Here is a 25288-nt window from a genome sequence, read left to right as displayed (position 1 = left end):
AGAGAATGCAGAGATCAATGGGAAAGAGGGGCAAGGTAGATGTGGAAGAGCCACAGTGTGGGGATAGAGCCCTGAGGGACTCCACATGTGGAGAGTGTAATGGGGGAGAGAAAAGGGCCCAGTTGAACCTGGGAAGGTCAGCCAGAGAGGAAGGAGATCAACCAGCCCAGTGCCAGGTCCGTGATGCGAAGGGTTTCACTGAGCTTATTTATAAGGGTGGCATGATTGACCATATCAAAGGCAGAGGGAAGGTCAAGAAGGATGAAAAAGGAAGGAGAGTTGGAAGCTAGATTTGAGGGCAAGTCTTCATGGGTGTTCAGGACTGCAGTGTCCATGCCTCTGGCTGCTCTGGTGGCCGTGGATGCAACAAACAGATTCAGTGTGGTGGATCAGCTGGGAGATGACCAGCTTCTCTAAGAGTTTGCTAAGGAGATAGACCAGTAGTTAGCCAGGCAGGAGGGGTCGGCAGAAGGCTTTTTGACGAGAGGGTGCACAAGAGAGTGCTTGGGCGGTAGCGGGAAGGAGTCAGTGGCAAAGGAGTGATTGCAGAAATCAGCCAATGCAGGTGAAAGGGATGCAATGTTGTCATTGATAGTTCTGGAGGAGCAGGGGAGGTCCAATATTCTTTCAATATTGGTTTAGGAGGCTTTTTGTTTTATAAAACAGATCTCCTGTGGAAGATGATAGTGCAGCACACACTGGTAGCAATATTAAGCATGAAATCAAACAAAAGAAAGGCCACTATCTAGCAGTAAAAAAACATATGTATCCCTACTCACACCAAAGGACTCTTACTATCTACCTCTAAACAAATACAGGATGATAACACTGTCAAAAAATGATGTTTCATACATAAACACATGTCCATTTTATTAATACATCAGAGCGCAAGTCTAACCACCTGCTGAATCATATCAAAAACATGAAAATCTATACACAAATCATTGTAATTCAATGCTTCAGCTTCAATCTACATACATTAGCACATATACAAAGTCAAGTCTCAATGACTCGTGCCAACACAGTGATGGTTGACTCAACTTAATTTCCCACTATGTCCACATTAGCCCGATTTATATAAGTTTCTGTCCTGTATAGCTGATACTAGCCGGACAATCCTCAGGGGCAAACAATGTGTAGAAAATGTGTTTCTTGTAGGTGGCAAAGGATGATTCCCTCTGGTTGCTCCTTGTATTATTCCACAGAATCCATGTATAGATGGTTACACAATTAAAAAACATATACATTTATGAGCTTAATCAGTCTCTTCTTTAACCTAGCTTAAACCCTTAACACCACAAAGATAAACAAGTATGCTACTAATTAGTAATGCTGTGCAAGAAACCTTTTTGAATACCCACCCCCTTTGATTCCTCCTGGCTTGTCCCTGTGGTGGTCTATTCATCGTTTCTTTAGAGCTGTATTACTGTTTGGGGGCTTTATAGATAACCTTACTTGTGACTACGGCTTCAATATCAGACAAATGTGTAGCTTATAACGAGGATTAGGTGCTACAACTGTTGAATTCTATGCCTGATTTGGGATTAGATGGGGATATAGATGATGTGGGGAAAGATGACCAATGGGATGAAATAACACATTTCAACAAGCAAAAGGCTTGCTCAGACTGTATTGCATGCAGTAATTATGTTAGAGTATTTGAAGAACCAGGCATTACCTCAAGGACTGATTGTCCGTAATGAACCAAGGTTATTTCTAGACAACAGGGATTTCAAATTAAAATGGAGCTACATAGCCAATAAATGCGGCCTTGATTGGCTAGTTTTAATTATTGAAACAGTTCAAGAAACGAGTAAAAAAACATGATCAATTTGAATCTGTTAGAAGAAGAAATCAAAAAGAAATTTGATATTGAAACATTTAAAACCAAGTTAGAAGCCCATACGAAGGAGTTGCAGACATATAAAATGGAAACAATCACAGAAAGAGTGAAAAGGATGAACAAAGATCTGGTGTCTTTTACACATGAAAAGGCCTTTGCATATGCTACGAAATAATATATTTTTGGAGCCCCTACAGCAGCATAGGGACCGAATCAGCGTGTGCGGTTTAGAAATACCGCTTAGTTATAGTGATGAAGGTGGGACATCAGGAGAGAATGAGGACCTGACTGACCAGGCCAGAGGGGTAGGAATTCTAAAAACCACATGCAGAGAGGCAGGAATTCGAGAGGAACCAGGGAGTTTGTAATATATCCAGGCGTCACCCTTTTTTAGGCAGTGGGAACAGTCATCAAGAATGGACAACAGATCGGATGCAAACACAGAGTTACAGGGGTTGGTAGTTAACTTGTCAAACATCACCCTTACTCCCTTTGAAGAACAAACTTTGAACAAAGGCCTTCACTTTGTAATTTCTAAATATCACAATCCTTTCAAATTTAGTATAGAATTCAATGCCTTTATGCGAAAAGTACATCTGAAAGAATTCTTCAAAGACCAACCAATCAGTCAAATGGAAAATTGCAGTGGGCTAAGGAACACCTTGAGTTTTTATCCCCCTTTTCAGACACATTCTCCAGAATCTCGAGTTTTCGAGACTGCGGTCTTACAAGAGATTGAGAAATTCGAAATAAAAGGAATTCCTAGTTACTCTAACCTTAGTCAAATGGAGGTGGATCTTCTCTGTTGCTTAGGTAAAAATGAGCAAATTGTCATCCGACAAGCAGACAAAGGAGGTGCTATCGTGATCCTCAATAAACAGGATTATATTGATGAATGTGTGAGACTATTATCTGATGAGGTCAGTTATCGCAAGATATATCAAGATCCCAGTAGAGATCTATTGATGATTATAAGGGAGAAAGTGGAAAAAGCGGTTGATTTGCGTCTTATCGGTAAACAGGAGGGCGAGTATTTGACCAGAGGGAAGGCAAGGATACACATTTTTTTACAGATTGCCCAAAATCCACAAAAATGTAGAGAAACCACCTCGCAGACCCATTGTGTCTGGGGTCAATTCCCTTCTTGAACCCCTTTCAAAGTTTGTGGATTATTATTTGCGACCCTTTGTCTTGAATATGAAAAGGTATGTTCAGGATACTAGAGATGCCATTTTGAAAATAGAGGGCTTGGAGTTTAATCCTACACGAGATATGTTAATGTGCCTAGATATACAATCTTTGTACACCAACATTCTTCAGCAAGCTACTTTAGAAGTAGTTGAAGAAACCTTACTGAAGCAGGACACCAATCATCCCGTTAGTAATGCCTTTATATTATGGGGTGCTGAAACAGCTTGATTTAATTTGATTTTGATGAATTTTTAAACGCGCACCAGACAGAGTGAACCATATTCGGGCGCAGATGACAACTAGAATTAGCTGACCAATAATTTTTTTCCAATTTATTGGACAATTCTATGTACAGGTGGAAGGCACTGCCATGGGAGCAGCTATGGCTCCCAATATTACCAACCTGTATGTTGACATGGTTGATCAGACTGGTGTGTAAAATATCTAGACGGCTGAAATACATGGATGATGTGTTTGTAGTATGGCATGGGAGTATTGATGAGGCCAATATCTTTTTGACTTGGCTCAATGGCCAAAATAGATATCTCCAATACACTGCCACCATGAGCACATCCAAGGTTAATTACCCTAGACCTTACTGTGTAACACAAAGAAGCACACCTCTGGGTAAGACCTTATGTGAAAAGTACAGATAAGAACGCTTTGTTGCATTACAGGAGGCACCATTCTCGACATGTTCGAGACAATTTGCCCTTTGGTCAATTTTTCGGTTAAAATGTAAGAGTAGCACCAGGCAAGATTATAAAGAAGGAACTAATATCCTCATGTATAAATTGACCAATAGGGAGTACCCTGCCAAAGTCGTTAGACAGTCGGCTAAGCGGGCCTTTAATAATAACAGAGAAGCCCTTTTTGAAAAAAAGCAGGGAGTTTTCATATTGGAAATTGCGCACATGTTGTGCGTTTTAATATTGAGTGCAATATTGGCGTGATTACAGATGTGACACTATGTGATGTGTTAGCATGGTGTGGTGGGGGCCTCTTATCCTTTCAACATTTCAAATAAGATGGTAATAGTATAGTGTCCATTACTATACATGGTTTGCCAAAGGGTTTCCTTTTTCCTTTTTGATAGGGGGAATCATTGAATACTCAATGCTTAACAGATCTTATGAAGCTACGTGGTTGGGTACGTTTCCTCTATCACTACGCCATGACTTTCAAAGTCTGCACACGCTGTGGGCAGTGTTACTTGCGTACGGGCGTGAATGCGTTATGCCGTGCGCCATCATGTGACATGATGATGTCATTGCCGCAGCGCAGACGTGCCGCTATAAAATCTGGCGTGTTCCAGCCTCACAATTGTTGGGTGATGGCCGCGGGTAAAGTGACCCCCTTGTTGAGGTAAGATATTTCAATTTATGGTTGATAGAGTCCCCAGTGTCATTACCCCTCTTTTGGCATTTAAGGGGTCACATTGGGAGTCTGACCCTGTGCTTTTGAATTTATTATTCTAGGACACAGTAAGCGGCATTTAGGAGAACAGTCCCTGATCTTGAAAATAAAATCTTTATTGAGATAACTGGTGTACTCAAGAGACCAGCTGGCATTAAAAGTAAGTGAGATTAATATCTTCAGGGAGGCTCAAGGATATGCCCCTATTGCTAATAAGATACTGATGGGGTTAGTGTCCTTTTGGCGTACAGGATATTGATACAGATATATTCAGGAACAGCTATCCCTTTAAGCCATACTAGGAAGGTAAGAAGGCAGTGTGGTGTTATGAGCTTGATTTGAAGCAATTAAGATTTAAGAGAATGATTATATTATTAAGGAGGATAATTTTCCCTGCAGTCATTCATTTGAGTGGGAATAGCTAATCGCATGAGCGATATTTAGCAACAGTTGGAGTTGCATTACTGTCTGATGATACAATGACACAGACACTTTTCAGGTATAATATTAGTGGCATTCTTGTTTATCCTTGTGGTGTTAAGGATTTAAGCTAGGTTAAAGAAAAGACTGATGAAGCTCATAAATGTATATATGTTTATTAATTGTGTACCCATCTATACAGAGATTCTGTTGAATAATACAAGGAGCAACAAGAGGGAATCATCCCTTGCCACCTACAAGAAACACATTTTCTAAAAATGTTTTGCCCCTTAGGAATGTCCGGCTGGTATCAGCTATACAGGACAGAAACGTATATAAATCGGCCTAATATGGACATAGTGGGAAATGAGGTTGAGTCAACCATCACTGTGTTGGGTCGAGTCATTGAGACTTAATTTTGAATATGTGCTAATGTATGTAGATTGATGCATTGAAAAACAATGATTTGTGTATATGTTTTTAATGTTTTTGATATGATTCAGTAGGTGGTTAGACTTGCAATCTGATGTATTAATAAAATTGACATGTGTTTATGTATGAAACATCATTTTTTGACACAGTGTTATCTCCCTGTGTTTGTTTAGAGGTAAATAACAAGAGTCCTGTGGTGCGAGTAGGGGTACATATGTTTGTTGCTGATAGATAGTGACCTTCCTTTTGTTTGATTTCGTATATTTTATTCCCATTTAGTAGGAAGGGCCAACACCGTACAGTTTTGATGGTATATTTTTTTTAATTTACATAAGATGCCGAAGACATGCATAGTGGCGCCAACACCAACATACAATACAAAAAACATAAAAATCAAAATCATAAATCAGGAGAAGCAGAAGACCGAAAAGCAGATTCTCATCAAGTCAGCGATAAAGCAGACCAGAAGTGTCTTAAGTCCAGCTTTGAAAGCTAAGATCCCTATGCAACTATTCCAAGTTTGGCCCGAGGCGTTTGAAGAAGACCCACATTATTATATCTCAATGTTCTTCGGACGGGTGGCCAGAAGATGTGGCTAGATAGATAAGCTGGGCTTATTCCAAAAATACCCTTGTGAGTAATACACATTAGTTGAAAAGGTATGCTGCTGGCCATAGGAAGCCAGTCTAATGCTTTCCTATCTACGGAGACATGGTCACTCATTTTCAATCCCAGGACTGCTCTCACTGCATTATTTTGTGTGATGTGGAGACGCATCTTGTCTCCTTTAACTACACCATGTAATAGGCTGTAGCCATAATCTAATTTAGCTATGATAATTGCCCTTGAGATTGTCGCTCGATTGTCCTGCGACAAGTACGGACTCAGTTGTACCAACAGTTTGAGGTAGTAAGAAGTGGACGACAAAAGGAAAGCCAACATGAGCCTTCATGTTAAGCTCTTGGTCAGTCACCATGCCCAAGGTCTTCACCTTCTGAAAGGTGGGAATAACACATCCAGCTATCCAGAATTCACTCAAATTCGGCCGTAGCTTCTTCAGGTGTGCCGCTGTGCCCACATTCATAATTTTGGTTTTCCCGTCATTCAAGGTCAACCCATTCTCCATCATCCAAGTCTGGATTATGGCATACAGCCTGTTGATCGTCTCAGAGTCCTCTGTATGATTTCATTACAGAGGGAGTAGGCACTGAGTGTCATCAGCGTAGTTTGTGAATCCCACTGTCACTCAGTAACTTAGAGTGGAGCTGTAAACAGATTAAATAAAGCAGGGGACAGGCATGAGCCCTGGGGAACTCCACAGTCAATTTCCAATGTGTCCGCTTTATGGTCATAAAGACTCTGGCCGTCCGATCAGCCAAAAAGGACTCGATCCAGTTAGCTGCAGATGTAGAGAAATGAACACCATGTTTGAGCCTCGACACTAATATTGCATGGTCCACTAAATCGAAAGCTGCAGAAAGATCGATAAGCAGCAAAAGCGCTTTCTCACCTCCTTCTATAATTTCAAGCATGTTTGCCTTGAGGTCCAACAAGGTGGATTCTGTTCTATGGGCCTTCCGAAAGCCTGACTGCCTTTTATTCAGGATTTGGTACTTCTCCAGACAGATCTGAACCTGTGCGTTTGTAGCACGATCCAGAATTTTTAGTAAAAAAGGCAGAGTTTGTATGCAGTACCCTTTGCGACCACACACAACTATGACTACAGTTGTAAGCAAGTCGGTACTACACAGTTTTTGGTAGCGGTGCGGAGCAGCCAGGCTAATCTCAAGAGGGAATGTGAGCTGTTATGGTGTTACACAGAGGTCTACAATCACAGGTGTTCAAATAAACTCTTATACTCAAGGTCTCCTGGTTAAACATTTATTAATTTATTCAACAGTCAGTTATAAAACAAACACTAGAAGGAGGCAGTTAAATATCACACACAAATATACTTCAGTACTCTACTGGTTAAGTTTCTGAGGCATTCAAACTATTTTGAAGGAGGGGCAAAATGGCATTCAGGATACTTTGAAGGAGGTGCAAAAAGGAATAGGTTCAGAACATGAAAGGATTACAATTTCCTAGACACTACAGATACTTTGAGTTAACCAGAAGAGTCAATTCAATTCAATAGGCCAGGCCAAAGTCAATGGGCTTAAAGTCTTGGATAGGATAAATCGGTTCTGTTAAGTAAACGGTAAAGTCTCTGTAGAAGTTCTCAGAAGTAGTTTGTAAAATTAAGAATTATATGATGGGTCAAAAGCTGATTAGGCCTGTTAGTTGTGAAAGTTTGAAGCACTTTCACCGCGAGAGGTAAGTACTCTCAGTCTCATTTCACAGTACCTTACAAATGAAGAAAAAGATGCAGCTGAAGACTTCTGTTCCTGGCAGTTCATGCAGATCTCGCTGTTCCTGAGCCTCAGTCGTGGGGACAAGAGGGAGGACGTCGGGGGACTCCTGCACTGCACTGGGACTGGTCAAAGCTGGCACTTGGCAAATCTTCAATTCCGGTACCTGTAGTAAAGCACACAAACTGGTGTCCCTCTCCCTGGTTATTCGGTTTCCTGCAGCACTCTGAGGAAAATTCAACCAGCTCCGAGAATGGTATCCAGGTGGCTTAGCGTCAAGTTAATTGGTCCCACCAACTCAAAAGGAGAAGTCGTCCTTGCAGGGCTTCTCTGTCGAGATGAATTTAGCGATTTGGACCTGCAGCAGGGCTTCATCGGGCAAACTAATGGTCCAGGAGTTGCAGCAGCCGTCCTCTTCAAGCTCGTCTTCGGTTCTTTCGTTCCACTGGTCGACTATGCCTTCCAAGCCAAGAGACTCGCCTTTTATTCAGTTCTCTCCCATTCATTCCAGCCTAGCTGTCACTCACCCAGCAGCGTGGCTGTCCTTGACCAACAGTCAGCCAGCCAATCACACCAGAGTGCATTTGGGTCTCCTAGGAGACTAAGCACAGGGAGTTTCGGGCACCTCCCTCACTTTCTTCCTAACCCAGACACTCGGGCGCCAGAGGCGGTCTCCAGTCCTGAAGCCCACCAAAGGTGAATGAACAAAGGAATGAAACTAGGTTTGGCGTGCAGAGCAAAACTCTAGAAGGACCTTTCCACAAAGAATTGGTGAAAAAAGAAGACCGGGACCTGTTTAAATAAAGGTGGCTCAGACGCCATCTTGAAAAACACGGCTCCCATGATTTAACGCTACCGGTGTTTGCGGTCGTGAAAAATCATGGTAGTTTGTTGTAAAACCACAGCCACCAACCATTTCGAGAGGAAAGGGTAGCATTTGACTGCTACATGAGTATCTAGACATAGGGGATACTAGGCAACACCTCCAGCGCTCTATTGTAAGATAGGGTGTGCTGGGTCTAGGAATTTGAAAAGACTAGTAAAGCCAATTTCACTTTACTTTCTCTGGGAAACAGTAGTTTATCCCAGAGAAGGGAACGCCGGAAAAGGTTTCCCTCTGCCACTGCACTGAGGGCGCTGGGTGACACACATGAAAAAGATGATGCCTATGGAGTTGTCAAAAAACTCTGTAACCAAAAAAACAAGAGTAAAACACATTGATGTAAAAAGTTCAAAGTCCCAAAGTTTAGAAAAAGAGCTGAATAGCTCTACGGTGGGAGGAATTGGCACATTTTGAGCATTCTCCCTAACAGGCACATTAGAGATGGGCCTATAATTAGTCAGTGATTTGGGGTCCAGGGAGGATTTCTTTAATAAAAGGTGAAATCCACGTCTGTTTATAATTTGCCACCAATTCCTCCTTGAAGGACAGGTTCACAAATGTCGTTATGAGGGGACTCAGTTGAGCAGAACCCTATTTCACCAGCATTGAGGGTCTCAATTCACCCTTACAAAAAGTGGGCTGCAGCTGTTTCATCAAAACCACATTTCGTTTTCAGAGACTGGTACAAACGTAAAGGGGGAGACATTCACTTCACCTTCCTGAGGGGCATCTAGCTGGATAATTTTACCATACTTTATCGACCTTACTTCTACCTTGTCCATGGCCACGTTAAAACTTGTGATCCAATCCAAGGCTCGCCCTTTAATGTGCATTGCAATCTGCACATTGTGCTGAAAACCCATATTTAACAGCATCTTTTCTGTGATAGTAGCCGCCTGATCTGACTCATCATAGAGTCCTAAATTTAAATCACACAGTAATATAACCCTGGACGATGGTTTAATAAACGGGGTGAGTATGTCTCCCAAAAATCCTGCCAACTCAGGCATGGCAATGGGTACACAATAGAGACATATCTTGTGAATCTGGAGGGATGATTTGTAAATAGATGCCACCCCTCCCCCTCTACCTGTAGGTTGATCTACATTAATAATAGAATAGACTACAGGAAATGCGAGTAGCAAAGCCGGAACTGCCACCTCATGTAGCCAGGTCTCCGTATCGGCGCACACATCTATCTGTTGCTCTGTGATACAGACGGCATTATCTGTTGCATGCTTTATCAGGTAGCATGTACTAATAGGCAAGCACACTAATGGCACCCCTATGCTTCCAGTAACTGTGATTGATGGTGCCCATATATGAATATGAGAAATCGTAAAAGAGCACATGCATGAGTGCCAAGTACTGAAGAGCCACTAAGTACACTAAGTACATCAGTAGCAAGCCACAACCCATGCATAGTTTGTACTTCCAACGGGTTCAGTGATGTCAGAAATGGGGACAGGTAAGCCTTGAGACATGAACAAGACAGCCTTTGCCCCCAGAGATGCAGTCCTCACGCTCCTTTCTGTAATCTTTCATCACGCTTAGGGCTTTCTGCCAAAGAATACAAGCAAGATTTACTTCCTCTTGTCCACATGCACTGTTGTCTCTGCAGTGTAGGAATTACAATCAATAGGTGCAATAACAATTGGTCATACCAGGCAGCCCAATGGGAAATCTAAAAACCCATGAAATTCAGTAAAAAACCTTTGTTAAAGGGACATTATGGTTCCAAGTAAAACCGAAAAAAACTTGAAATTCGTATGTTATGGTAAGCTATCCAGGTTTGTGTTTTCCCCTTTGTTTATGTTTCATATGCTTTGAGTGGACCCTAAGTGAATTACTATAAGAACATATTTGAAGTACAAGTCTACAAATATAGTACTTTGTAGTATAGTATAGTGAATTTTTAGTTACTGACTGACTGTTACTGCCCTAGATATATCAGTAAAGGAAAAAAGAGGGAGCCAGACACGTGATGTCATCAGTGATGTTATCAATGACATTTGGGTGTTAGTTTTAGCAGTGCACGGTGGTGACGCGAGTTATGGTTGGTTAGCTTACCATAACTTACGAATTTCAGGGGTTTTTCTGTTTTACTTGGAACCATAACGTCCCTTTAACAACGTTTTTTTACTGAATTGCATAGGTTTTTAGTAGCGCAACTTAACCATAACGTCCCTTTAACAAAGTTTTTTTACTGAATTTCATAGGTTTTTAGTAGCACAACTTAACTATAATATCCCTGACTTTATATACATGTAACATAGAACATACTGAACCCCCAGCTAGTGATTTTGGTGTCCGAGGACTGTGCGTATGTCACAACAGCAACACTATCCAAAAACTCAGGGGGTATCTTGAATTTTTATATTGTGCCATATGAACAGTGCACAAGTTCAAAAACCAGCACACAAACACATTATATGTAGTAATAAATAAAAAATAGAACCTATATATCTATCCATACGTACTAAATGGAATATACCAAAATAAAAAAAAGATAGCCTTCAACATAATTACCTTACAGAAACTGCACAACTCAGTTTCCGGAATGTCTGTAAAACCCAAAATGGAGGTGTCCTAAGGACACTATACCTGTCCGTACTGTTCGCAGGCAAGTTGAAACTGTTCTAAGAACACATTCGGTGTCCTAGATGTCCATAAAACCCAAAATGGAGGTGTCCTAAGGACACAATACCTGTCCGTACTGTTCGCAGGCAAGTTGAAACTGTTCTAAGAACACACTCGGTGACCGGGATGTCCGTAAAACCCAAAATGGAGGTGTCATAAGGACACTATACCTGTCCGTATTGTTTGTAGGCAAATGGGAACTGTACTAAGAACACAATCGTTGTCCGGGTTGTCCGCATATATGTAAAGTGGGGGTGTTCTAAGGACACTTTACCTGTCCATACTGCTTAAAGAACATCTACGCACATATGCGCACCACATCCGTAACTTTTCCGAACATTGCGCCTGTCAGTAACTGTTTGCGTCACTTTTAATTAATTTCAGGACCCGAACACTGTTCGTAGAACACATGCGCACAACCGTTCCCGTGCATTTGATGTCCTGCGGACACCAATTCCCTTCACGGACATGTTCGCGACGCCATCATGTGACCTCACCCACGCTGATCGTGTGTTTTGAATTGCGGACACTGTCCAGGTCCCCAAACATGTTTAAAGTGCATTTTCGGGCTATCCGCAGTATTTTATAGTAAACATTCACCATAGCACATGTCCCAGACAATCACCCTGATTCTCTACATACTTTTTGGAACTTTTTGAGACTTTTTGGGATGTTCAATCTGTCCGCGGACAGCGCGAGTGTCCGTGGAGCGCGCACATGCATCCCCATAAAAGGCCACACCCCAGAGCTCATCCTCATTGTGCTTTTGGCTATTTGACAAAGCATTGTCTACTTTGGCTGGTATTTTGCTGCCAATCTTCAGATTTTTCTAAAACCTGATGGCATCCATGACTCATCTACTGCCACCTGGCGCTACATCTGCCTCAGCACCACCCCCACTCCCTCCACCACCACCACCCCCCAAGGGCCTGAAGAGGTGAACAGGCGTGAGGATGCAGAGGAGGATGAAGAGGATGACTAGGATGAGGTAGTGGAAGTCCTACTACCAGCACTCGCCGTGAGTCTTGGGTGTGGCGGTTATTTACCATTCATGGTAACGTACCCAAGGCCTGTGCGAACAAAGTCACCTGCAACCAGTGCAATATGGTGCTGAGTCGCGGGAGACTTGGTTCGTACAGCTTTGGCACGACTACTATGAAGCGACACCTAAGGTCGTTCCACGGTGGGGCCGTTTTCAAGGTTGTACCTTGCGAGGAGCGTAGTAGGTTGAGTTCCTTTGCTTCATCCTCTGTTTCTGCTCCTCTCACCACAAGAGACACTCCTGTGGGAGAGCGGATGCCTCCAGCTATCCCAAAGGCCATTCACAATGCTGATGACCCTTACCTTTCGAGGGTCACAGTTTGTGTATGTACTGCGACATAGTACTCTGCTGGGGGGAGAGACTTCGAAGTGCTTTCGAGACTACGGTCTTGGAGCACAAGAAGGCCTGCCCACTACAAAAGTAAGGCCCACTCTACATCTTCCTCTCTCTACCTGCCCTTTCTTATCCCCATGGCTGGTGTCCCCCCTTTCCCTCCTTTCTCTTCCTTTCCTAGTGTGTCGTGTATAAAACACCCAAAAATATATATAACAACAAAAACAAAAAAAGGCTCTTTTCAGAGCCGCCTTTCACAGTCAAAAAATAGAAGTGGCAAATAAATTGAGCAGGCTCCTGTGCATTTTTTTTAGAGGTCCGTGGACAGTTCACAAACATCAAAAATTTTGGGGTGCTGCCCTATCAAAATTATTGCACTTTTCTCTAGGAGGAAGTGGTGGCTCTGAAAAGAGCCTTTTGGTGGTGTTTTTTTGTATTTGAAAAACTTGAAATAATCAACACCTACTGCAAAAAAGATGGCTGTAATTCCACAAAAGGACGCAATGCATTTTGTACATTTCTCAGAAAAATCTGATTACTAGCATAACTAAGATGGACTCCATTTCTACGAGAAATGTATGTGCTATGAAACATAATATTTTCATTGTGAAAAGAGGACATGCCAACATCTCTTAGAAAGGCACAAACAACCTTATTGACATAGCGCCTCGCTTTCTCCATTTGTGGACCAAATGAAGAAGAACGCAGCCACATTTGTATCTGCGCAATACGAGAAAATATTACTTGGGAATTTGGAAACATGTCCATGACCTTCCCAAGTCCTTCTTTCATCACAAATTGCAAAGAAATTCCTGACACATGTCCCAAACTGTTCCCTCCACAATGAATTATAATTATGTCTGGATGATGCTCTGTCTGCAAACTAGCACAGAGAGGTAGCAAGGCTAGCCACTTCATTCTGTGAACTCCATGCCAGTGCACTTCCACATGAGGGAATCCAAGATCTTCAGCTACTCCACAGTGTTGTGCATGCACCTCCACCCAATGTATCCATGAGTCTCCCAAAATCCACACAATCTGTTTTCTGAAACACACAGCCATAGCTAACTGTTCTTCTCTCAGGAAAAATACTTTCTGACAAACTCTCTCCTTAAAGAACACACCCACTAAACTTTACTAACCAATCAATTACTCTGCTCACTCTCATTTGCATGCCTCTCCACCCCAAAATTCCTGTATGTAATACGCGATGTCTGCGGAATACTGCCATGTCTGCGGACATATCGTAACTTGGACAGTCCTTCTACCATTTCCACTTTTCACTCTCTGTGCATTCCCTCATTGGATACAGCTAACCAGTCACACAACCATCCACCAATCACATCCACAACCTCTATATCCAACTCCATCAGCAGAGTTCAGCACTTCAAATGTACTGTTGATCACTCTGAGTACAAGTCTCGTATCATTGGAAAGCACCTACTACAAAAACTGCTCTACAAGTCTCCAAGATTTCTACTTGCAGCTGCATGTATATCCACATGCATGAATACAAACTACAGGTATGCACATTTTCTGCACAGTACATGTACAACTCTTATAAATGCATATAAACAGAGTAACTGCCACTTAAACTGTATAACCTATAAAATTAACTTACTGTCATTTTTCCCATCTGATATAATCAACTATCACTTCCAAACCTGTCTGCTATCTCATTTTTCGTTACACACACACATCTATCTAAAAAATTATAATATTAGAAGATGGCAGGAATAACAATATAATAGTGGAAAAACACTTAGTAGTGTATTATAAAATTATACACAGCCAGTAAAAGGTCATGCATCTTCATACACTCACACATATACACCCTATAATTGAAAGCTCCCAGCTGCAATAACTCCAATACCTGTAAATCACATCCTTCTGCTTTATTACCCACACCTTCACAAATGCATACATTCCATGCTTTTCTATACAGTGTCTGCATTTACCTTATAAAAATTTGCAAAATAAATATATAATTATTTCTTCTTTCTCCTAACATCCTATATCACAGCTTTAAAAAACCAAGTGAGTTTCATACACTTAATATTGTACTCATTTGTAAAGCATGTTGAACTAACATATTGTAAATGAAATATGAAGGCTGAACATAGTCAAATGAAACTGCATGCATACACTATATTCAGATATCAAACAAGAATACTACTACAAAAACATAAATATGAATCTCTCAATTAACATCACTGCTATAAACAAACACAATTACTAACTTCTTTCTTTTACAAATGCAGTGAACACCACTCTCCTGGAAAACAATAACATCTGAACTACAAACACCAACTACAAAGAAACCGGCTCATTCCACAAAAAAAGAGTAAGTACAATACTGCCATTCTTTCTCTGCCTAGCCTTTAGATCTCTCCACAATCTTGCTCTCCCTTATCTTTCCTCTCTCCTCTCTTTCTACACTCCCTCCCGCTCCCTTCACTCTGCTGGCCACTTTCTTCTCACTGTTCCTCCTTTCCCTTATACCACACCCAATTTCCGCTCCTTTCATCTCCTAGCCCCCCCTGCACTGGAACTCCTTACCTCTCTCACTCCACTCTATTTCTACCTTTTCCTCATTTTAAACTTTACTCAAATCTCTCCTTCTCCATTCCCCAACATGAAACCCCTCCCAATTTCTTCACCCTCCCCCTTGCCTTATCTCCTTAATCATCCTCCTCTCCTTCCCTCTCCCCCATTCTCACCTTTAACCCCATCTGTTTCCCTCCTCCTCCTCTTCCCCACCCTTCCCTCTCACTTCTACTGCACTACTTCCCTTCACTTTAATTGGTCTACTTACTGTTTTCTTGGTCTGATTCTCAATTTTAAATTGTTTCCACTGTTACTGTTATAATTTAACTTGTTATATTCATCATCTTGTTATTAAAATATATTACTCAAACACACTGTGCGAGTGATTCATGTAATTTGTGCACCAAAAAAACGAACATTTGTGTACCATTCTACTCACAAATCACCATTTATTAAACAGGGATTCGCACGCAGAATGGCACACAAATCTCAATTTTTCAGAGCACAAATAACTTAACTCAGCCCCTAGAATATTAGTATTACAAAACTAAGAATAGTTTAAATTGTATACCATTTGATTTACTATTAGTGCTTATCCTCACCACTAGCTTACTTTTTACTATCATCTGAACCGCAGTATAGTAACACACAAATAGAAGAGTAGCCTTTCCAACTAATTGTAGCTGCCCAATGCACGATCACTCACCACCAGATACATCTTGACAATCATACTCAAACATTCATGCATACAGCACACATACATTGCACAACAGCCCGACCCATGCCATCTATTCTTTTGTTTCAACAGACCCCACAGAATGCCTACCAGAAAGCAAGTCAGTAGAAAACAACGCAGAAATAGAGCACATGAAAATAAAAATGTCCAAAATAAGCATCCATCTCTAGCAGAGTTTGTACAAAAAGTTCAAACAAAACAGCTAATACAGTCATTTAGTAAAACTAAACAATCTTCCAGTACAGAAGCTTTGCCTCTTCTATCAAAATGTAAAAGAAAACAGAAAATGATTAACAGAAATACAGGTACCACTACTGCTAAAACTGCTCCTATAAATCTTGATATAGCAGGAACTAACCATACCAAAAAAAGTATATTAACAAAAATGTTCCACCACAGAGTCCTTCAGAATCTTATAAAATCAGGAGACAAATCATGCACAACCCTTTAAAACTACTGTAGAAAATTAATCTTAGAAGCTTTGATAGACAATGCAATCCTTCTCAAAAGAAAGTTATTTATTTTAGTGTTAAACAGAATGAAACCACTAACAAAACTAACTACTAAATTACAAAAAAAGCTTCTCAATATACGGAATGTCAACAAAAATAACTTCTTAATTATCTGTGGAGGTGAATGGAGTCACACCACAAGCACAGAACCATATTTCAATGAATAAGCATACAAACAAAATCAAACAAACACAATTGCCATCCATAGCAGTGGACAAGGTTATGAAAAACTTAATAATACCATAATGGAACAAGAAATACTGCTCACAAAAATATCTCCAAAGAACTCAGAATCAATTCTCCATTTGAACCAAATCTTTACGCCAGTTCCTCAATCAATATGTGAAAGGCAAAGACAAAATCAAAATAAAACTGCTGCAAAATATGGATACTTGTCCAGTGCGCAAATACACATGACTGCAAGGACATTCATTGGCCTGCATTTCAGGATCTATTTGCAAAAGCAGCTTCCATCATATCAAAATGATATCAACACATCATTCAACTATAAGAAATCTAGTCTATACACTGTACTATACTAAAAGTCCTGCTTTAGCACCAGCCAATTTGAATAACAATCTTCTACATGTTACAGCCAAAGACCTACTCGAAGAAATCAACCATATCCAGAGTAAATATTTTGGAAGTGAAAACCACTTACAAAATGCAATAGCTTTACAACAGACTAGCAACAATTCTGCACATGGCAACCTTCTACTACACACATACAAAAAAGAAATACTAAAATTCAAAAGTACATCTGCTGAAATACCAAACCATGTGTGCGTGTGTTGCCGCAGAACTTTTTATAAAAATATCACAAAAACTATAGACAAAACATACAAAATAGAAGACAATAACGATTCCAAATGGTTTGAATTAGCTCTCTACCTTATAACAGAAAACAAATACAAAATAACTGACCCCTTAACAGTTTGCAGTGACTGCACTACAAAACTTGACAACAAACTCCTTCACGTGCTATCACAAATAATTTGGAATTATTCCCTCTACTAAAACCCCTGCAACAACTCAATTTATATGAGAGCATCATAATTCAAACAGTACACCCATTCCAAGCCATAATACGCCTACAACCAAAAACAGCAAAATTACCTCCCTCAGAATTGGTGAAAGTAGTATATTTACCATTAGATCTAAAAATAAATGTGCACACTCTGGGAGTGCAACGTCCAATAGAACAATCTTTAATTGTCATGTTAAATGGTGTACCTACAAAAGAAAAAAACATTTGGCAACAACTGGTAGATTTACATAAAGTTAGACAACCCTTGCAATATCTAAAAGACAATAATGAATACTACAAAGAAATAAATATTGAAGAAAACTTAAGAGAAACAACTGAAATAATCCAAGAGTCACCAGAAACTGGTCACTTTGAACTTCTAGATCCTGCTACAATATCCAATACTTTAGACCATTGTACAATTCATCCATTACACTCTAAAGACACCGTAGATGATGCGCTAGAAACATACCAAATGCGACAAACAAAAGGATCACCAATCAGCATATGGGAAAAAAGTATAGAAGCATGTGCTTTTCCTTTACTCTTTCCTACTGCAAAGGAGTAAGGTACGATGATAGACCCACTCAGATAACAGCATCAGAATATCGCTCATTACGAATGTATTCTGAAGATCCCAGATTTAGACAAAATGTGAAATACATATTCCACCTACTCTTTGAAAGTGAACTAGCAACTCTATGTTACGGAGTTGCGCACACATTAAAATCAGGAACCTACTTTCAAAATATGTCAGCTACGTAATTACTGCAAGAAAAAGATGAAGTTTTACAATCAAGCATTACAAATCTCTTAGCAAACATGCGTGGTACGAAAGAGTACTGGTTCCGACGTCACGGAAATGTATGTTGCATGATAAGAAACCTTGGCCCACCCACTTGGTTTGTTACATTAAGTTGTGTAGAATATGCATGGGAAGATTTACATGATTTCCTACGCATATCAAACAAAAACAAAACAAACATAGATATACTAACACCTGGAGAACTTTGCTCTCTAGATCCTGTTAATGTTTCAAGATATTTCTATTACTGCTTCATTGCTATGCTACACTTTATTTGTAATAAAACTGTTCCTCCCCTCGGAGAAGTGCAATACTTCTTTTGGAGAAAAGAGTACCAAGCCAGAGGATCACCACATATCCACATGCTTTTATGGATTAAAGATGATCCTAAATTTGGTCAAGACAGTGATGGCACTGTGTTACAGTTTATCGAAAAATATGTCACTTGTGAAATTCCATCAGAATCAACAAATAGTGATCTTCATGCACACATTGTACAATTTCAAAGACACACATGTGGCAAATATTGTCGTCGCAAATACAAAAACAAAGGGAAATACTACACCAAAAGCCATTTTGGTTTCCCTAAACCGGTTGCAGAAACAGGAAGTGAACAACTTCATGTCTTCAGTTAGACATAGTGTTAAAGGTAAATCACCTAAAAATACATATTACATAAAAAGAACAGAAGAAGCAAAATATATCAATGATTACAATGCAATCATTTGCCTATTGTGGAATGTAAATATAGATGTGCAGTACATTGCAGATGATTCCACTGCAGTTGCACGATATGTTACAGCCTACTTAACAAAAGCAGAAAAAACAGAGATTCAAGACCTCTGGAATGACCTGTCATCAGACAAAACACTGTATCAGAAATTGTACAGCTTGGGCATAAAAATGCTCTCCCATAGAGAATGTGGCTGCTATGAAGCTGCAGATAGTTTAACCGGTACTGCTTTGTATGGAACATCTGAAAATATAGTATGGCTAAGTCTTGGTTCTGCTAAATCTAGAAAGAGTTCTCAAATCATACGACGACATAGAAACAATAGCCAAAAATTATCCGAACCGCAAAGACATTTTAAAAAACAGTTTAATAGACAAACACTACCCAAACAGAAGTACCACTTTGGAAACCATGTGTCTATACCACATAGCCCAAAACCTCACATACAAAAATAATATAAAACCAGATGAAAAAAAGGTAGATACAGAGTGACAAATTGTGAAGGCAGCTTAGTAAAACTTACCAAACCAAGTTTAATTAATCATTTCAAATTGTCATTACAAACTCCTCAACATAAAGAACTGTATTACATGTCCCTGCTACAACTCTTTAAACCATGGAGAAAAGAGCAGCAACACGAAGAAGAACTCCAGGCTCAACTAGATAAGGACACTCCTGACAGTAGTCAACCTTCTGTAACAGGAAGCCAAGAACCACTGGGACAGCCACTAATAGCAAATGGGGCAGAATTAGCTATGACAGAAGTAGAAAACGCCATGTGTCCGCATGAAGATACAGAAGACTTAAGTACACTCCAATCAAAACTAAACAATGAGCAGTGTAGCATTTTTCAAGAAGTAACAAATGAAATTGCACATGGTGTACAACATAAAAATAATGAATGTACCTGCCAAAATTACAAACCTATACTATTATATACGTCAGTGGTGAAACTGGTTCAGGCAAAACATTCTTAATCAAAATCATCAGCAAGTTCCTTCAACAATTGACAAACAACAAACTGTCAGCTGTTGTAACTGCCCCCACAGGTTTAGCTGCCTACAACATAGGGGGTGTAACTTTATATTGATTACTACACCTACCAGTAGAACACCAAAACAAATTAGAATATTACAAACTTTCTACAGAAGCTGCAATGGAACTACGCAGAGTGTTAAAACATATGAAAATGCTACTAATAGATGAAGTGAGCATGGTCTCCAACCTAATGTTGGCTTTGATTCACCTCAGATTACAAGAAGTACTTAAAACAAACTATGAAGAGCTCTTTGGAGGAAAACACATTATTGTTTTCGGAGATCTTCTTCAATTGACACCAGTGAAAGGTGAAACCATTTTTAAAACCTTAGGACACAAACTCTGTCGTAAAACTATTAGTAGCATAGGAAATGTCAACCTTTGGCAACATTTCCAATACAGAGAATTAACCGAAAACATGCAACAGTCTACAGACCTCACCTACGCCAACATTTTAAAAAGTATTAGAGTTGGTGTACTACCTCAAGAAGCACAAGCAATATTAAAAACCTGGCACATCCATGCACTTTATGAGCATAACTCATGTGCTACTGATGTTATGGAACAATTAGCACCCAATAATATCAATTGTATGGCCTTAATGCCACCTCGTGTAAGCTGTTCCAAATTCAATGAAACAATGTTGAAAAAAGAAATGGAACCAATAATTGAAATTTCTGCAACAGACAAACTGGACGTACATGGTATGATACTACCCATGTGTGAACAAGCCACAACAGGACTAAATACCTTAGAAAATGTTATCCCCAACACAGCTGTTTTGGAAAAAATATTAAAATTATCCTTAAACTGTAGAGTAATGCTTAAACATAACCTTGACGTGGAGCAAGGACTAGTTAATGGAGCACTGGGTACAGTTGTTGGCTTTCAAACATACCCACGTGACAATAACATTCAGTTTGTCAATATTCTCTTTGACAAACTTTCAGAAATAAAAAGGATAGGCCGCTCAACAGCTCGATTCCTTCTCTTCAAAGACATGTATGTACGCAGAGAACAATTTTCTCTAACTCTAGCATACGCAGTCACCATTCATAAATCACAAGGTCTTACCCTAGACAAAGCATTGATAGATATTGGTAACAGTCTTTAAAGAAGGCATGAGCTACGTAGCACGATCACGCTTACGTACACTTGACGGTCTATTTCTAATCAATTTTGATGCAAATAAAGTAAAAGCTGATATTCCTGGCCCTTTAGAATACAATAGACTACGTTCTCTATACACCCCCATCTAAAAACATATCCTGTTCTACAAAAAAGAAAACGTTGTAAAAGAAAAATAATTCAAACAGAAATGCAACAGGATATCACTGCAAATCCTCCAAAGAGACAAAAAGAAACAAATACTTCATCAATTACCACAACCAAAGAAGAACCTATTACTCAAAGTAACTCAGGTACTTCTTCAAAGAAGCAACAAACACTCTGAAAAAATGACTTGGACACAGACCTATCTGGTCCATTCAAATTTTCAAATACAACTGATGTAAGTTGTACGCAAATGTAGCAATGGATTTTCTATTTCAATTACCAATACTTGGGTTTTTATATCCTTTATCCAGCCCTTCGCCAATCCCCTCGCGGGTTAACCATTCTTGGCATATTAATTATTCGTGTGTGTGGAGGTCACAACGGCCAGAATCTCACTCAGAATGTCATTCGGCCTCCATTTTGATGTTCAGGGTGACTTCCACATTACAAGAGAACCTAAAATGGCGGCTAAATCCAAGATGGCGACTTACATTACTTTTTGCTAAGGTCAAGACCTTGCGCGGAGTCTATTTACATGATATTTTAGACAACTTGGCGTAGGCCAATACACATTCAAATACTGCGATAGGAGGCATAATATCATTTCAATTCCAACAGACCCTCCTTTTGGCCTATGCCAAGTGCTAATATCATTTCTAATACTTTTGCAAATAACTCCATGTATTGTCATCCATACATCCCGAATCATTGTCTGTTAGATCTATAGCCATTAGGTCGTTCATCAGAACCTCTTGTAACACAAACTCTTTGGATGCTGTATCTGGGGCATATATTCTATGCCCTATTGTGCTCACTCCTTGGGCACAACATCCCCCTAGCATTCCACATATACTCGGAAGACATTGAAAACAGCAACAAAGATATAGCAGGATCCCCAAAATAACCAGAATAACAGAAAGCACCTTCCAACCCCAAGATCGTAAAGAATCCCAGAACCAGGTACTAAGATTCCAATCTCCTACAGGGATATGCACTTCAGAACTAAGGATATGCAAGTTCTGTATTGCTTTAAAAATTGTTGGCGAGGAATCTGGTACGAAAACACAGCAAGCGGACCCCACTAATTTGCATACTCCACCTCGTTCTGCCAGAATGACATCTAATGCCATCCGATTTTGGAGTGCTACCAATCTTATTGCTTTTTGTTCTAAAGTCATACTGTAGAGTATGTCTGTGGTCTGGTTGATCGTTCTCTCCAGTACCCTTGCTAATCCCCTAATGTTCTCAGAGTTTGTTATTTGTCCCCAAAAGGGCACAACTGATTTTGCTATATCTCCCAATACTTGCCCAGGGGCATCTCCGTTCTTGTCCCGCCGTGGGCGAGCCTTAGAAACCTCCAATGTACTAGCTACAAATACCCCGGGTAACAGGATTCCTAAATAACAGGTTCCCCGCCAATCCTTGGGCAACCAGGGAAATGCTAAACTACCACAAACAAAATAAACAGGCCCCCCTACATACAGAGGCCTGTTTTCTCCAGTCAAATTTACAATGTTCTTACAACCTTCAAAATCTCCCATTGGCCGAGTGCTATTTCTTTGTACACAAAAGGGGACCGAGTCAGGGCTATGATTTATAGAGTAAGAAGGAGGTACGGTGTCCTTATTGCCTATCGGAGCCATTTTAAAGGAAATTAAAGTTTGAAAAGGAAGAGACAGTTTATCAGACGGCCTAATAGAAGCGACATTAGGTTTACTTCTATTCGCAAAAAGCGAGCATCCCAGGGGAGTTAATTCAGGTTTCTCAAAATCATTCAGATTAGTTCCATCAAAGTTCCCTGAGATGCTATCATTCCAACGGCCACAAAGAATAGTGCTCTAAGAGAGGCATAGCAAGCAGTCGTTAAAGGTAAAGGGTGAATATACCATCCCAGTCCCTTGTTCCCATGTTGCGGTAAATGAGTGCAAATCCAACAATTACTCTTATTAAAAACGGCATGCGTTGCATTCATTACTATCATTAGAGTGTTATTATGATACTTTCGTCTATGTTGGGAGTCTCTATGGGACAGAGTGTGAAGGTGTACAGAGGGAGTCAAAGCAGTTGGTACAATCTCGGTCGGTAGTAAAGGTTTTAGAGGATAGATTTCTTCAAAGTACCAAAGTCCTAAGCAGTAATTGCAAAAATAACAATTATCGTTATCAAAACACAGCAGTACGTTTTCGGGGCCCAGGCACATTGTTCATTGTCCAAGTTGGTCACCCCCTTATTCACAAGTCCAGTGCGGGGAGCAGCAGTGCAGGTGGCAGGCATTGTAGTTCCTCAATCGACGACCCCAATGTTCGTTGCTGGCGACGCTACGGTTGCACGACTTCTTAGTCCTTCCCAACCCTAGCCAGCAGAATCCCCTTTTTTCCCTTTTGTTCAACAGAAACTTTCTTATACAAAAGAAAACTTTCGATCACTTCTCTTTTCCAAATGCACGGGAAACCAGTACCGTAGTTCTATTTTCTTCGTCGAAGATTGTACCTGGTGGTACCCAAGATTGTTTGATCTGCAAATAAGGTGTCGTCACTTCCTGAGGGAAGGGACGTGTCAGAGGCGACGGAAGTCGCAGAGCTTGAAACAGTGTTTTCCGGAAGTGATTTTTCAAGAGAGTGCGGAGACGAAATGGACTGTTCCCCAAGCTCCTCGGGCTCAGAGGAATTCTCTGACGCACTCGCAGCGCTGTTTGCTACTCCAGGATCAGAGATTGTAGCATCAGCGAGGGTTTCTGCTTCTTCTGTAACGTGTGGCGTCGGGTGAGGAAGTTTCTTGACATGCGTCGCGTGGATCCAGTGCTTCTTTCCAGCCACCCGCACTGCTGTCCGGGTGACCAACAGCACCTGGTAGGGTCCCTTCCAACGAGGAGCGAGCCAGGAAGACCTTTCGTAGGCCTTCACTAGGACCCAACTTCCAGGCTGTATATCGTGTCCTGGGCCCGTGAACCGTACAGGTAAAGCTGAATGCACCTGGTGATAAATGAAATACAGGTTTTTAGTTAACTGGTTACAGTAGTCTACAAGCAATACATTTTCCACCTTTCTCAGGGCTTTAGGTTTTGGGAGACCCCAAATGTTAGCAGGTCTCCCCATCACTACCTCAAATGGAGAAAGCCCAGTCTTAGTTTGAGGTGTGGTACGCATAGCCAATAATACAATAGGTAAGGCATCTGGCCATTTCAGTTTGGTATCGGCACATGTTTTTGCAAGCTTTTTCTTTAAGATACCATTATGTCTTTCCACCAACCCAGCACTTTGAGGATGTCTAGCTGAGTGAAATCGTTTCTCAATATGTAATGCGGTGCATATCTGCAAAATTACTGCTGCAACAAAATGAGGACCATTGTCCGACCAAATTACCCTTGGGAGCCCAAATCGAGGAAAGAATTCTTTTACCATAATCTTTGCAGTGGTCATGGCAGTAGCATCATTAACGGGGAAAGCCTCGACCCATTTACTGAAGGCACAAATAATTACAAGAACATATTTCAGATTGTTACACCGTTCCATCTCAATAAAATCAAAGTGAATGACCTCGAAGGGAACAGAAGGTGACCCAAAGCTTCCCCTTGGAGTTACTGTCCCCTTACCCACATGATGTTTGGCAGTCTCCGGAATCTTGTTATTCACCCAAACTTGTTCTAACATTTTCGTGATCTGCTGAGCACACACATGTGTAGGACTGTGTGCCATCGTAACCATTGCCAGTACATATGAATCAGGGAGCAACCATTTTCCTTCAGATGTATCCACCCAACACCCATCATCATCTAGTTTCCCCATTCCTTCGGCCCACCTTTTAGATTCTTCTACTGTGGCATCAGTTTGAATATCTCGCACAGACCCAATACCTTCATCCATTATATAAGCATCTTTCATTTCCCTCAAAGCATACATGTCCGTGCTAAGGTCTGTGGTCGTTTGCCTGGCTATCAGGTCCGCAAAAACGTTCCCTTTTCCCACATCATCTATGACCTTACGATGTGCTGCACATTTCATGATCGCTAACTGCCTAGGGAGCGAGAGTGCCGAGAGCAATTGCACTATCAAGGGGCCATGCTG

General features: G+C 40.6%; 1 protein-coding gene across 2 annotated transcripts in view; it reads right to left on the bottom strand.

The window, feature by feature from the left end:
- Nucleotides 1-25288, bottom strand: part of LMNTD1 (lamin tail domain containing 1) — a 2112860-nt gene that overhangs the window by 237521 nt on the left and 1850051 nt on the right. The gene's annotated exons all lie outside the window — the stretch shown is intronic.

The sequence above is a fragment of the Ambystoma mexicanum genome, chromosome 12 (assembly GCF_040938575.1).
Source record: "Ambystoma mexicanum isolate Mex_15411 chromosome 12, UKY_AmexF1_1, whole genome shotgun sequence".
NCBI lineage: Eukaryota > Metazoa > Chordata > Amphibia > Caudata > Ambystomatidae > Ambystoma > Ambystoma mexicanum.
This window is presented reverse-complemented; position numbering and strand designations above follow the sequence as displayed.